Consider the following 16196-nt stretch of genomic DNA (forward strand, 5'->3'; position numbering starts at 1 on the left):
TGTACGCGGGCCCGGCCGACATAAAAACATCAACCCACTGGAGGCTAGGGAGTACACAAGCACCACACAGTAGTAAAGTGCAACTCCCTCTACCCGAACCCCAACGGAGGGATGGTCAGGCAATAAGACGGGCGGACTAGGCGAAGGACCGCAAACGGAACGCAAGGGTCCCCTGGTGTCCACCAGGTGCTAAAAACCAAAGGCCGCGCACCTCACACAGGGGGCAGAACAATGGTCAAGCTGCATAAAACGTGGATGTAAAATTGTCCGGGAAGTTTCCATTAGCACAGTCCCGACCAACACAGCCACGCCATCTCAGTGTGTGCCCCCAGCAGCGACACTCAAGACAGAGTCTGCCAGGGAGCCAGATGGCACATCCAGTAGAAAGTAGCGGATAAAAGGCGACGGCGACGCCCAGGACGCCGCAGCACAGATATCCTCCACACACACCCCCTGAAATAGCGCCACCGAAGCGACAACTCCTCTAGTGGAGTGAGCGCGCACCCGGCCAGGCAAAGGGCGGCCTGCCGCGGTATAGGCAGCAGAGATGCTCTCACAAAGCCAGCGAGAGAGGCGCTGCTTGGAAAGGGGGGAGCCCAGCTTGCCTGCGCCGTAGCATACGAGCAGCTGAGGCGTGGTCCTGAATGAGGCCGTGCGCCCAATGTAAACAGAGAGCGCACAGACCGCACAGGAGATGCAACCGCGCGCCCTCCACCGAGCAGTGAGGAGGAGGAGAAAAGGCGCGCAGCTCCAGAGGCCAAGCACTATAATAGTGCCTAGCCACCTTGGGCAGGAAAACCGGGGTGGGCCTCAGAACGGCCTTACTGCCGTCCCCAGGGATGGTGAGGCAGCCCGGCTGCGTCGACAGCGCACACAGATCACTCACTCGCTTACCCGAGGATAATGCAAGGAGCAATGCCGTTTTGATCGACAGCCATCTGAGATCAACGTGCTCGAACGGCGCCTTGCACAGCATGTCCAAAACCAGTGACAGATCCCACTGGGGGGCCAAGGCTCTAACAGGTGGTCTAAGCCGGACCACAACCGTCAAAAAATGCCTGACCAGAGGGTGAGCAAAGACCGTAGTCCTAGCAAACCCCTCATGGCATGCTGAAATATCAGCCGCATACACCCTAATGGTGGAGGCAGCAAGCCCCAGGTCCACCAGATGTTGTAGGTAGGAGAGCACTGACTCAACTGAGCAGGTCTCCGGGCCTACATCTTCCTCATCACACCAGCGCATGAAAGACTCCCACTTTCCAGTGTACAGCTTAGAAGTATAGCCAGCACGCGCGCTCTGAATAGTGCTGATCACAGCCGCAGAGAGACCCCTCCGAGCTAACCTGCGCCGTTCAGTAACCAGGCCACCAAGCACTGACCCAGAACCGGGGGGGCCTGTACCGCCCCGCCCGCCTGGGACAGGGCATCCCGCCTGTACGGAATGAGCCAAGGGCAAACCTGAACCAGAGCTATCAGTTCCACGAACCATCGTGCGCTGGGACGGTCTGGCGCAACTAGGATCACTGTCCGACGTTCGGACCATATCCTGGTCAACCCCAGGAATGATCGACACTGGGGGGAAGGCATAAAGCAGGCCCTCCGGCCAAGGAGTGTGCGTAAAGGCGTCCACTCCCAGCGGAGGGCTGTCCGTCCGACTCAGAGAGAACCAAAGAGAACAGTGATCTGAGGATGCAGCCTCCACTTGTCGTGGTGTGGCCCGCCCCTCGACATGAGGTCGGCGCCGACATTCAAGTGGCCCAGAATGTGCTGAGCCTGGAGGGAGCTCAGATTGGAGCTCGCCCACAGCCACAACCTCACCGCCGTGCGGTGAAGAGCCACTGAGCGGACGCCACCCTGACGGTTGATGTAAGCGACCGTGGCACGGTTGTCTGAGCGCACCAGCACAGGGCGCACCCTCAGTGCAGGTGCAAAGTTCTGAAGAACCAGCAACACAGTCTCCAGCTCCAGGAGATTGATGTGCCGGTTCTCGCCAGGCGGCCAATGGCCCCCCACGGCTTGGGACAGGCACGTCCCTCCCCAGCCGGAGAGGGACACGTCCGTGAAAATCGGTATGCGGAACAACACCCTGCCTAGAGGGACACCACGGCGATGACGCGCGGGTTCCTCCAGTAAGCCAGGGACCCGGGCAACGTCACCATCTTGAATTTGTCCCTGATGACATTCAGACGAAGACGCGCGAACCTTGTTGAACGTTGTAAGCCACACATGTGCAGGAGGCCCAGCGGAACCACCGCGTGGGCCGATGACATTAAGCCCAGCAACGCATCACTGTCAGAGCCGTGGCCACCCTCCGTGGGCGGCAGATTGCGAGTGCCTGGGTCAGAGCATCGTGCCTCGGCGCCACCAGGGACGTGCGCATCGAGACAGAGTCCAAGTTGAGACCTAGATAAATGACAGACTGAGACGGGCGCGGCGCGCTCTTTTCCCAGTTGATGGCGAATCCCAAATCTGTGAGATGAGTCACAAGCTGGGAGGTGTGCGCCATGGACTGCGAGGCGAGGATCAGAAGGTCGTCCAGGTAGGCGAGCACTGATGCCCTCGTGCCTCAGAGGTAGAATCGCCATTTCTAGGCACTTGGAAAACACCAGAGGAGCCAGCACATAACCGAACGGGAGCCTGGTGTACTCGAAGCCACACCCTGGACGGCAAAACGCAGAAAATTCCTGTGACCCTCTCTGATGGGAACATGAAAGTATGCGTCCTTTAGATCTATGCTTGTGAAGAAGTCGCCCTGGAGAACGGAGTCTAACAGGTGCTTCACTGTGAGCATACGAAAATGCCGTTTGGCTACGCATTTGTTCAGAAGGCGCAGGTCGAGGATGGGACGCATCCCCCCTGTTCGCTTCAGGACAAGGAAGTAATGAGAGTAAAATCCCGCCTCCGAGCGGCTCGGTGGAACCACCGCTATCGCCTTCTTGGACAGGAGCTCCGCTATCTCCAACGGGAGAGCGCTCTCCTGCCGCGGACCCGAGACCACTGTCTCCACCACCCCGGTGAAAGGCAGACGTCAGGATGCGAAACAGCCAGCGAGGGAGGCATGGCAACTGCATCCACGCCACTCTGCGTCGAGAGAGAGGGCCCGCCGCCGTGCGCGGGACGTTCGCCAGAAAGCGATCGTACTCTAGAACGGCCCCGACCGCCACTGCTGGCACTCCCCCACCCGTGGGGACTGCAGCAGTCCAAGGGGGGCCGCACATGAAAGGGAGGCAAACCGTAGACACTGTCATCACACACCGACTTACTTGAAGTGTGGGCGAGATCAATGTCAGAACAGTGTAAACGTTCTCCTGAGCATGGAGACGTAAGGTCGTAAGTTGCCTGAGAGCTGTTGTGAAAGGGGACTTCCATGTCTGTAGACAGTGGGGCCACGTCAATGTAAGCACATGAAGAGGCCACCGACCCAGCCTGTGTAGCGGTAGCCCTTGTATCGCTCACAATGCAAGGAAAAGGAGCATTGTCCTCATATGCAAATGAGGCAGACGACTCAAGCAGCAGAGCCCAGTCATTGCATGCAAATGAGGACGCTGCCGACATAGACTCCTTTGAACTTGCTGCAAAAAGTCGGGGAATCTTGCTCCCATATGCAAATGAGGCATCCATACGATGCAGCGCAACGGAGGGAACCAATGACGTACGATCATTCAAATTTGAAGTATAGCAGAGCGAGCGCTCAACTTCAAACAAAGTTCGTTCAACGGTCCTAACGACATCAACTGCCTCTCGGGCTGTGTGCGAGAGTATCTTAGTCGAACGAGACACAGAGGGTTCATTTTCCAGTCGTTCACGATGGCGTAGTACACAAATACCGGCGCTCACCGTTGAAGTAGCCGAAAACGCCGTAGCCTACTACACACCAAGCGAGACATTGGATTAACTCGCTGGCGAGCATTTCTCTTGGAAACTGACCCGTAGTCGGGGAAGGCTGCCCGACAACTGTCCTTGATATCCCCGCCGGGGTAGGAAGAGTAGCCAGGCTAGCGCTAGCTAACTGAGGGGATGAACTGACCCGTAGTGTTTTTGAGACATGACAATGGGGCAGAATCGCGCTACCCTCCACAGACTTATTTCTCTCGGCAGAGAGCGGAGGGGCAGGCACAAGCAGCTCAGAACCAGAACCCAGAGACACATTAGCTGAATCCCAAATCGCGCGCACTCGTGGCCTTGTGGCCTTACATGCGCGTTCCTGCCAAGTCCTCAAGGGCTCAGGGTAGTCCCAAAACAGAATTTCTAGGTCCACAAGTGCGCCACTGCCGCCATTTTGCACACTTTAACCGCACTTACCGAAAGTCTGCAATTTCGCAGACTTAGGAGCAGAAAATACCCACAGTCCACCGCATCTCATGTGACACAGTGCTCGAGTGCATCCGAGTCATGATCCGAGTGCATCACACATAAATGATGACATTTGCCGATAACACAAAATGTATCTTGAAATCCACATGCTGCAAACATATCCCACCTAACATAAATTTTAAATTATTATTAAATTAAAACAGACGTCAATTTGCGGAGCTGAGAAGCGCGTCAGAGCAGCCTCTGCGTGGAGGGACGCGGCAGCCAATAAAAACGAAGTGGGAGGGGCATTGAGCTAAACTGGCTTGGGAATCGTTGGCACGCCGCTGGAAGGGGGACCGGGGGCAGACTTCGGAGGGGCGGACCTCGCCTTCCTCTTCCTCCTTTTCACTGGGACACGGGCAACAGCAGACGGGGTCCTCCTGACCCCGAGATGCCTGGCCACCAGCTTGGACTGCTCCTCAACTTTGCCGAGGCGTTCCAGGGTTTCCCCGGCGGCAGAGCCGAACAGCCCGGACCGGTAGATGGGAGCGTTCAGCAGAGCCATGGGAGCTGTGTCGTTCACAGAGGAGACGCCCAGCCACAGCAGGCGATGGTGCACCACAGCGTTAACATGACAGTGCAGATCGCGGCAGCCTGGCAGAGCTGCATGGCCGCTCCAGACACAGCTTGGAGGTCGGGAACCCGTTCGGGCGGTGGCGAGGCGCCACTGCTCAACTCCGATGCCAAGGTGGTGACCAGGATGGAGATGGAGGAAACAGCGGCCGTGGCATGGGCATCGAGGATGTACATGCCGTCGGAGAGGGTAGCTGCTTGTCGGTCTCGCGCCCCGGGAAGCTGGGGCTTCTTGGTATTGCTCCATGCAGCCGCGCCAGGAGCGAAGTGGGCGGCAAAGGAGGGCTCGAGCGCCGGGATGCCACTGGAGATGTCGCGCTCGTAGCCGGACACACGCTTGGCGTCAGTCCAGGCGCGAACCGGGGCCTTAGCCTGCTCGAGAGGCGCCACCCAGGTATTCTCAACAAACCTGTTGATATGTGCCATGACAGGGAGGGGCCGCTTGATTCTCCGCGTCGAGAGCTCAAAGCATGAAATGCCCCAGAGATTGGTGCATTTCGCCTCAGGCTCTGACGGGAGGGGGATGCCTATGGAGACCGCCGCGCGTTCCAGTATACCGGGGAACACCCTCCACTGGCATCCCAGGGCTCAGGGCAGGGCTGGGCTCTCGTCTGGGGGGCCGCCCTCGCCACCGGCGGGAGGCTCGGAACCAGACTCGGAAGAGCCCGTACGTGGGGAGGCCCCCTGAGAGGCGGGCAACTCCCCTCTGTCCTCTGAGTCACTTCCATCCCCAGAGTCGTCGTTGGCAGACTCGGACTCGTCAGAGGGGAGAGGACAGGGGACGGTGCTCCGTGCGCGCCAGAAGTCAAGGCGGGCACGCCTGAATACAGAGGGCAACAGCGCGCACTGGGAGCACAGTGGGTTGGGAGAGACTCCCTCTTCAGCGTGGCTCTTCCCCAGGCACGCCACACACCGGTCATGGCGGTCGTCCGGGTCCAGGGAACCACAGCCGCAGTCTTCGACCCGCGGAGGATCTTCCAGGAGAGGAGGGGCGGGGACGTCCATCGGGGATCCAGCGGCGCCGGAGTCCATCGGAGGTAGGTCACCGCCGCAATTCTTCTCGCTCTTATTCATTCTCTTCATCTTCAAGAAAGGTCTTCAGGTGCTTGCGGGTAACCCTACTAACACAGTACGTAAAACTGACGGGACACATTGGTGTAATTGTGGTAACTTTGCGACGGTACCAGCAGCGGACCTAGCTGACACCTAGCTGACACTTGCCTTTTCAGTCGCAAAATAACCAAAATAGCCGTCCTCAAGTACACTGTAAGGGAACGTAGCCGCCACTGCTGCTTAAATCCGTAACTACGATGTAATTAAATAACGTGACAATGTGGTTAGATCACAGTCCCAATCTGACTTTATTGGAAATGTGTCACAGTGGGTCAGAACATTTGTAAATTACTTAGGTTTTAAAATAAATTTTGAAGTCATACAGTTACAGAATTGTAATAATGAGGAGAAATCCTGCATGTCTGTTTTGTGTGTAATTTCTCATTTACAGTTAATATTAACACTAAAGATTTGCAGTCTAGGCCTAATAAAAATAATGATAAAAAATATGCCTATGAATAAAGTCCTAATTGTGCAACCTAAATGTGAGCAATGAACGCTGAGCAGTGAAGGTAGAATGCAAGGCATTGGGCTACTTTCTTAGGTGACACAATTGAAGAACTAGACAAACAAGTTACACACTCTGGTACAGTAGGTGGCTGTATGCATATCCGTCACTAAACCCAGCGAAGAAGAAGAACGAGGACGGGTTAAACTTCCGGTCCGTTCGAAACAGAAACGATTGAGAAAGGCCAACACGCTGTCTTTGTCCCCGCGACAACACAGATCCTGTAAGTATCTCAATTTCAATGTATACATTAGTATGTATACATACATACTATGTATTTTGGTATCGTCCCAGATAAAACACCAACGTTATGTGCAAGCTACCCTTTTGTAATGATTATCTATATGCAGATGCTCTCTTTCCAATGTTAGCTAACTAGCTAGCCAGCTAACGTGATTAGCCTTAGTACATCATGGCTAGCTAAGTAGCCTACGTAAAATTACTCTGTCGCAATTATTGTTATAACTAGCTTTTGTGTAATTGTAGCTTAAATTATAATGTTGGCTTGGCAACTTGAGAATATTTCAGTTGTGTACACTATAACTTTTATGAAGTGTTGTCGTGGGCCATTGTTTCCTAATTACGGGCAATGATGGAGTCTTCTCGAGTCTAGCAGGCTCGCGCGAGCTCCTGCACGTTCGTACTGTTTCATCGCTTGGAATAAAATGCGATAATTAGCTTACTCATTGATTTCGCATTAACCCACGACACCATTAGTATGTGTTTGTTTTTAGGCATTCATTTTTCCGAAGTTAACGTTAACAGAATACTAGAAGCCCCAACAACGGAGCTAGGCTAGCTAGCAGGATTTGTTATAGCAGCCATCTTGGCTCATTTGGTTACAGCAGCCATCTTGGTGGATTTCATGTTACTCTTAACTGTTGAAATGGTTGCTCATTCTGTCAAACGGGTAAAGAATTGTGTACTACGTTTTCACTCACATACAAATCCAAATTTTGCATAATAGGTACTCATGATGTGGACTACTAATATAGTGTCTTGCAAAATCTATTTAATTACTGAGTGTGAAGGGTGGTAGACATGTTGCCCTGTTCCTCTAAACGTGTCAGAAATCACGTGGTCCTGTGGAGTGGGCATGTCAGCCTACGAGAGGGTCACCCACCCACTCTCTCTCTCTCTCTCTCTCCCCTCCCATGCTCTCAGTTGCCAACCTCCCAGTTCTTGTTTGAACTGAGCAAGAAGCAGGTGAGCGGGACATGAAGAGGCGCTAAGACGGGGACAGGCGTGGCCAGGGGCAGTCCTGGGACAGCACCACAGGCTCTGTGAGTCTTGTTCAGTTGAATGCCCTCATGAGTATTAACAGAAGAGCACCATATACATATGCACACATACACTCTAACATGTCGCTCTCTCCTCAGCTCAGCCCAATGGTCTCTGATGGTTCTGTCTGGCCAGCCCTTAGGTGGAGAAACACCTGATCATCAATAAAGGCAGGCACACGTAAGTACAAATGCACATACGTTTCCATAGACGGGATAAACAAATGGGGATATTGATATTGAGTTAATGTTAGCGGTAGACATGTGAGATTCATAAGACGCATCACTGACGCCAGTGACGCCACAATATCAGGGAAATTGAGCAATTGCTTCCCTGTAGTGCAAACTTGCAAGATTCGCTCAGTTATTAACCCTTCTTGCCTTTTTTGTTGTTGGTTTTCTCTCTCCTCCTTCCTCTCTGTGCAGTTCTCCTGTGTGCTGAGCCGCTATCCCATGTATTGCCACTGCTGACAGGGTAGAGCTCAGCCCCATGCAGAAGTGAGTGATGAGGAGAGGGAAGATCATTAACAGTTATATATGGCATATACATGGCATGCTTACTTGCAATGGTAATAATGCCTTCAGGTAATAACACTATGCTTGATTAATTTGATGTATAATGTGGCAAATGCTATAGTAGCAGCAGCAAGCATCAGCCCACTATAGCTAAATAATGCCAGACAAGATTACAGACTGTAATCAATGTATGAACAATGTCACATTGATCATGCTCAACATTGTTAAAATTGAAATACATCTGAGACCTCCGAACGTAACGTTAGCATTCACTAACGTTAACCCTAAGCCGTTAGCATTAGCTACCGTTAGCATAGCTCCCTAGCCTATCAATATAGTTGATGTTAATATAAAGAAATGTAACATTAGATAATGTTAGCTAAGTTATTCAACATTGACCCACTTACCCTCTAGATCTTTTCCAACGATGTCCTAAAGTAACCACATGTCATGATCATTTGCATCATAGACATACGTTCTGATTAGCATGATCATAAGCTTCATTGCTAAAGCATAGCAAATGTTAGCGACGTCATTACATGACTTCCTATCCAATCAGAGGCAGAGTAGGGCGGGTCTTCCTATGGTCACGTGCTTTCCCCGAGGCTCGTGCACAGCACATGTTTAAATGGCTCGATACAGGTATTGGTGGCTTCAAAAACCCCAAAACTTTTTGAATTAAAAGTTTATATTGATAAGATTGGTCTCTGATGCTGAATGATACCCAGAAAAATTTTGTTTTCCTTTTCTAGCCCTATCTATCATCATCCACTAACATGGGAAATAAGGGTTCTTGGGCCGCATGCCGTGACATGACTTGCAATACCGGGCTTGGCCTGAAAGCCCATGGTGGCTTCAATGCGCCAAGCTGATCCTGGGGGCTTGGTCAGCCAAGTGAGTTTATAACGGAGGTTCCTGCCCACGTGATCACGTGCGTTCTTTGCACGCGGCCGCAACTTCTGAATGACGTGTCGTTCTAACGTAGCGTCTACTAATCGGCAGATCTCGCGTTTCCGTAAATGGCCGCGTAATTTCCGCACGCGGCGCAGATGAATCGTCACCTATAGCGGCCGTATGTAGAACGTTTGCGCAACCTGCATGTGTTAGTAGGGTTAGGACAGAGCACTCAATAGCCTACTCCCCTACTTCACTAATCAGTGTTTAGCCTACTAGGCTACTAGGCGTATTAGCCCACTGCTCCAGGTCTTGATTTGGTCTTGATTTGATTTGGTCTTGACTTCCGTAAGCTATAATAATTTTACCTGGCCTACAATGTTAAGTGAATAACGAGCTAGTAAGACCGGTGTCAACGGACCGTAACGTGGACTGTATTTTCATGAGGACTGTAGGGGGCGACGGAGCACTACCAAAATGCTAAACACGGATGACAATGAAGCGATATGGCAGAATACAAGACACATTTAAGTCAAAAACAGTCTGAAAGTCGATTTCAGGCTTCCCCTTATGGTGTCAGAACGATGGCTCTTTATCTAACATGGGTCGGGTTTGATACAACGACTGTACCTACTTGATACGACGATACGACGACTAACCCACCTTTCGTTGCTCGTGATTCTTTGTAGGTTTCTCCAATTGCGTCTAGAGGCATTTTGGTCTGCCACCAGGTCTGCGGCAAGGTCTTTCTGCACCACCTGTCCCTCCTGGCCCACACCAAGCTGCACAACGCCCAGAGTCAGTGCCAGGCGGCGGGGGTGGTGTCATCAGGGGTGGAGAAGGTCCCCAGAGGGCCCGCCAAGCTGGCAGAGAAGAAACCAAAAAAATCTTAAGCGAAACTGTTGTTGGATGGAGACGGGGGTGGCGGTGAGGCCGGGGGCCCGGGAGGCCCCGAAAGGAGACAGGAGGAGAAGGGTGAGTTCCTGTGCGCGGTGGTGTTCCCGCCGTAGTGGTCTGCAGCGTCATTGACGCTGTCTCCAAGGGGCCCGGGGGCCAAGCGGCAGAGGCTGCACCACTGTGGGCCCTGCCCCCTTCCTGGACGCCTTCCTGCACCACTGTGGACCCTGCCCCCTTCCTGGACGCCTTCCTGCACCACTGTGGACCCTGCCCCCTTCCTGGACGCCTTCCTGCACCACTGTGGGCCCTGCCCCCTTCCTGGACGCCTTCCTGCACCACTGCGGGCCCTGCCCCCTTCCTGGACGCCTTCCTGCACCACTGTGGGCCCTGCCCCCTTCCTGGACGCCTTCCTGCACCACTGTGGGCCCTTCCCCCTTCCTGGACGCCTTCCTGCAGCACTGCGGGCCCTGCGGGCCCTGCCCCCTTCCTGGACGCCTTCCTGCACCACTGTGGGCCCTGCCCCCTTCCTGGACGCCTTCCTGCAGCACTGCGGGCCCTGCCCCCTTCCTGGACGCCTTCCTGCACCACTGCGGGCCCTGCCCCCTTCCTGGACGCCTTCCTGCAGCACTGCCAGGTGCACCTGCTCGCCAAGTCTGAGAGCTCATGAGTAATGTCATCACTTTGATTGCCTTATTCCTTAGTATTATTTTCTTTGCTTTAACATAACCAAACTGCAAATTGATTGTGGTTCATTTTCATTGTAATATGAGTTGCAAATAAAGATTGTTTTCAATAAATATGTGGCCCAACATGCATCAAATCCCATAAATGGGATTCAGAAGGCGGGATAGCTCATGAGCTCACAACAACTATCAGCAGCTTACATAACATTAATGGTAGCGGTCAGTGGCTAAAGCAGTTACACTGATGATTCCTGTAACGTTAGCTATTTTGCTGCAATTGGTTCAACTTCTGTTTCTGGACAAAGGTAAGGGATAAACCCAGACAACACAAGGCCAGCGGATCTACAGCGGGTCCCCGATGGACGAGTTGGCGCACCTCCGGCGGAATATAACACAAGGCTAGCGGACCTACAGCGGGTCCCCGATGGATGCTCCACCACCATTCCACCGGTAGTTTATTGTCTATATCCTAGGGGCCCATTGGCCCTAGGCTTATGGATTTCTATTGCTAAATTAACTGACTGAAAATGTTTTTGGTAACCCTTCCTTTCATAGTCCACAATTACTAAACATTTACCTGGTAAATACATGCAAGTATATACATGCAAGTAATTACCCATTATCAATCAATCAATCAATCAAAGCTTTATTTGTATAGCGCATTTCATACCCAGAGGCAACACAATGCGCTTTACAGAGAACAAGGGAGGTGGGCATACGACCCACTCTCTACATATTCCAGAGGGAAGCAAAAAAACAGTTATCACCCGGGGGCCAGATAGGTGAGCTGTAAAAATTATTCCCTGACCCCTCTCAACAAGGCGATCGAGCAAGCTCCTGGAGTATGTTTGTCTACCGGCTAAGAACATTTATAAAGCAGTACATTCCATTAAATTACATTTCAGAGTGAGAGAGGCTAAAAGCATCATAGGAGAGAGAACATTCTACGGACATGCTACGACATTCACAGCAGACACGGGGGTATCTATCGGACTCTGGGAGGTCTGCTGGTGACAGTGGGGCATCCACTGGACCTGGTTAGAAGATAGGAGGGAGAGAGAGAGGCACTAGGGAGAGGGAACGCAGAACAGGGTTAGTAGCACATAGAGCCATACAGACCACACAGATATTGAAACAGGCAACCTGGGGCAAGCTCCTGGAATATATTTGTCTAACAGCTAAGAACATTAAAAGAACAATAAATTACATTAAATTAAATTTTCAGAGCAAGAAAGGCTAAGAGCATCAGGTCCAGGCCTAAGCCGGATGTGGACTGATGTGTGTCTGTGTGTACGTGTGTGTGTGTGTACTAAATACTACGATATCCACAGCTCCACAGCTGACACTGGACCTGGTTAGAGGATAGGAGGGAGAGAGAGAGGCACTAGGGGAGGCGGAAAACAGTTAGTAGCACACTGAGTCATTGAAGCAACACAGCTGTCAGAACAGAACAAGCCTGTTTCAGGATAACCAGCTTCTGTACACTACTTGATATACATACATTGCATAGCAGGATAGATACCAATGTATACAGAGGATTCACAGGTAGGTTTGAGGCTGCCTTTCTGTGTCTCAAGTTCCTAGCTAACACAACACACACACAACACACAACACACACACACATGCTTACCTTCCAGGAGGAGGAAACGGAGGCGGGGCTGATGAGGTTGGGCTGCCGCGGGCTCCGGCCCCCCATCAGCTCGTCCGTGCAGATGTGGCAGCCGCTGGCGTCCCTCCAGTCCCAGTAGGGGATGGAGAAGGCGGGGTCTCCGGTCAGCCGGCCTATCTGGTGCTCCCAGTGCAGCAGGTAGATGCGGCGCCAGGGCAGGAAGGCGGCGGCCTCGTGGGCGAAGTCGATGTCCTCCCACACGTTCCCGGCCCCGCCCAGCAGAGCGTCACGGGACACGTAGTAGTGCGTCCACACGACCAGGACGTACACGCTGACGTTGGCGAACAGGGGCCGCTCGCCGTCCACGCCCATCTGGGCGCGCGTCCCCGTGGCGATGACGTAGTCTGGGCTGACCGTGTCCTTGGCCAGGTTGAGGTAGGAGCGCCGGCGCTCTGCGGCCGACAGGCTCAGGATGTTCCTCCGCACCGACGCCGTCTGCTTGCCACAGCCCCGCCCCGAGAAGCCGAAGTCGCAGTCCTCGCAGGCCACCGTAGTTCCCCGTGGTTGTAGAAGAGCAGGGGCCAGCGCACGCGGTCGTCCACGCCGCGGTGGGGGTACTGGTGCCCGTGGGGCTCGTCCAGCAGAAGCCCCGCCCAGACATGGCGCCGCAGGCGGAGCTGTCGCCTTCCCACACCGGGCAGCAGGGGCGTGGCGCAGGAACTGGCCCCGCCCCCGACCTCTTGACACTTATATGAACAGTAAGTGTGCGGTATAAAATAGAATAAACTATATACTGTATGTTCCAGTTAAAACCTATTAGTCTTATTTCCCCCTTTTGTTATACTTGCACACACTGTAACACACGACGGTCAATAACAGCAAACACAAGTCTAATCATATTGTATATGCATTTTGTATTTATGATGTTGTGTAAAGCACACTGAGAGGCCCGTTATGTCTGAAATGTGCTCTATAAATAAAGGTTACTATTATTATTATTATTAGACGGATTTAACGTAATGATGACCACCACACGACCAATTTGTTGTTGGTACAACATGTGAGGTTAATCGCGCGACAATCCAAATCCAAATTACAGTATCTGTCCCCGCGCAAGGTGCCCTCATTTTTCACTGAGCACCTGCCCCCCAAAATGTCTGCACGCCACTGAAAACAAACCATATAGTTTGGAAACAAACCAATAAATCAGACAACTGAACAATAGCCTACAGTGCTTTTATTATTGACATTATTGTGTTATTCCAGATGGTGTGTGTGATTACAGACCCGTGTAGGGCTGCCATGGCCAGAGGAACGTGTTGTTGAGTATAATGACAGCTTCTAATATCAGACCCCAACTCCACATCCCACTCCGCAGTGTGTGACTATTTTAGTCGCAACACAAAGCGCTCACGCATCATGAGGAGGAGAAGCTTCTACTGCAGGGTTCTCCGGTCAGCTCGCGCTCCTCCGGTATAAACCGGTCACATGCTACCGGGGCAGACCAGACCATGAGGTTCTCCTGATCCCGGTGAAGGAACTCACTGGAGCGCGCGGGAATAAACATCATTCAATAACCGTGTCCACGGGGGTCCCAGGTCCCGCCAGCAGACACACACACACGCACACACACACACACACACACGCACACACACACACGCACACACGCAATACACACGCGCGCACGCTCAAGACAACGTAGGCTATGGTGTGATTATGACGTAACAACCATCTGAGTTCAGTTCGATGTCTTTATTAAGATGAAAGTTGTTAAATATCATTCAGTGTAGTATGAGCGACAAGAGCGACATCATGGTAAGAACCGTAGGCTTGGCAATACCCCTCCCCTCACCCCCATAATTATCTGGATGTTGATTTAGGTTTTTATTATAATTGTCTATTCTATTTGCGTATAATTTGTTTACCCATAATGCGTTTCTAAAAGTAGCTCAGGTCTATATACGCTTAGGTGGCCTGAAGTTTGTCATTGTTGGCCTAGAGACCAGAAATCCAATATTTTCGAAGGTCTGGGTAGCCTGCGCAAAAATTGGGAATATAGGCCCAGCTCCAATAGTATCCCACTTCATTAGGCCTGGAGGCTTGTACGGTAGGACCCCACTTATCTGAACCCAACGGGACCGAAGGTCGTTCGTATCTCTGAAATGTCCGGATGACTGAAACGTATGTTAAAATGCACCAAATTCAATAAGTGGTATACTTTTTTCATATAGACTCATAATAGACCAATAAATACCATTAATTGCTTGTGAAAATGCATCAAAATTGCAATCAAATAGCCAACTAAACTCTTACAGCCTAGCCAATAATAGGTCTATAGTAGCCTAGAATAAAATAAACCAATTTCCACTTGAATGCGGGCTTTGATCAAATACAGTACCTTATTCTCAAATGAGGCCCACGCTGTATCTATAGGCTACTGTATTCACAGAACAAAATGGTATAGCCTTAAAACAACCCAACAACAATTAGAGCAAATGATAATCAATAAATAAATAAATGAAATGACAGACACGTTGTCGTGTCTTAGGCTATTGTAGCCTAAAAGAAAGTCTCTAAAACAACCGATTAACATTATTTCAATTCGTAGCCTATAGGCTTAATAAAAGTCGATGGGCATAATGTAATAACTGGACAATAATGTGATCCACGTATTACGTTAGTGACTAGCCTACAACCCCTCCCTGTTAACAGGGTTAGGGTTAGGGTTAGGGTTAGGGTCTGGAGGTCAGAGAGCCTGACCTGGGTTGACCTGGGTTAGCGCCTCACACCACACAGCCGTAGGCCCGAATATCAGGCTGCCACCATCACAACGAGAGCGCAGAGCGGCTTGTTCATAGTTGAGGGCGATGTGGGCGGTTGCGGATCCGATGGTTCACCCGTGGTTCAGAAACCCTGTGGCCCCGTGACCCTGCCAGCCTACGGGCAGAGATCAAAGCATGTCGCCAAACTACCGGTTAAGAATGGTCTTTCCTGGAGAACATACCACACATGCTCGGGATATTATAGGCGAGAATTAAGCCTTATCAAGACAAATCTATAATTAGCTGTATTTGATATGTAGCGGATACTTAGGATTATTTATTTAATAGCCTAATATCAATAGGTCTGATTAAATCTGCATAATTGATCACTCCACTCAGAATAGATCAGTGATGAATGTGACTTAGCTGGATGTGGTGAAAGCTTAATCAAGATGACTGTTCACTTCACAGGATGAACTAAACACAGAGGGAAAGAAGAAGTCTTACAGGAAATCAGACAGAAGACCTGCTAAGGTGAGACCTGGAGCAGAGGAGCGAGTCAGGTCCTCTGTGTTTCAACCCTATACTTAGGGCTGAGTAGGCTACTCTACCCTAACAAAGAAGACTTAGGGCCGAGTAGACTACTCTACCCTAACAAAGAAGACTTAGGGCTGAGAAGACTTAGGACTGAGTAGGCTACTCTACCCTAACAAAGAAGACTTAGGGCTGAGTAGGCTACTCTACCCTAACAAAGAAGACTTAGGTCTGAGTAGGCTACTCTACCCTAACAAAGAAGACTTAGGGCTGAGTAGGCTACTCTACCCTAACAAAGACGACTTAGGTCTGAGTAGGCTACTGTACCCTAACAAAGAAGACTTAGGGCTGAGTAGACTACTCTACCCTAACAAAGAAGACTTAGGGCTGAGTAGGCTACTGTACCCTAACAAAGAAGACTTAGGGCTGAGTAGGCTACTCTACCCTAACAAAGAAGACTTAGGGCTGAGT

This window comes from Borostomias antarcticus (genome assembly GCF_949987555.1).
Source record: "Borostomias antarcticus genome assembly, chromosome: 12".
Taxonomy (NCBI): Eukaryota; Metazoa; Chordata; class Actinopteri; order Stomiiformes; family Stomiidae; genus Borostomias; species Borostomias antarcticus.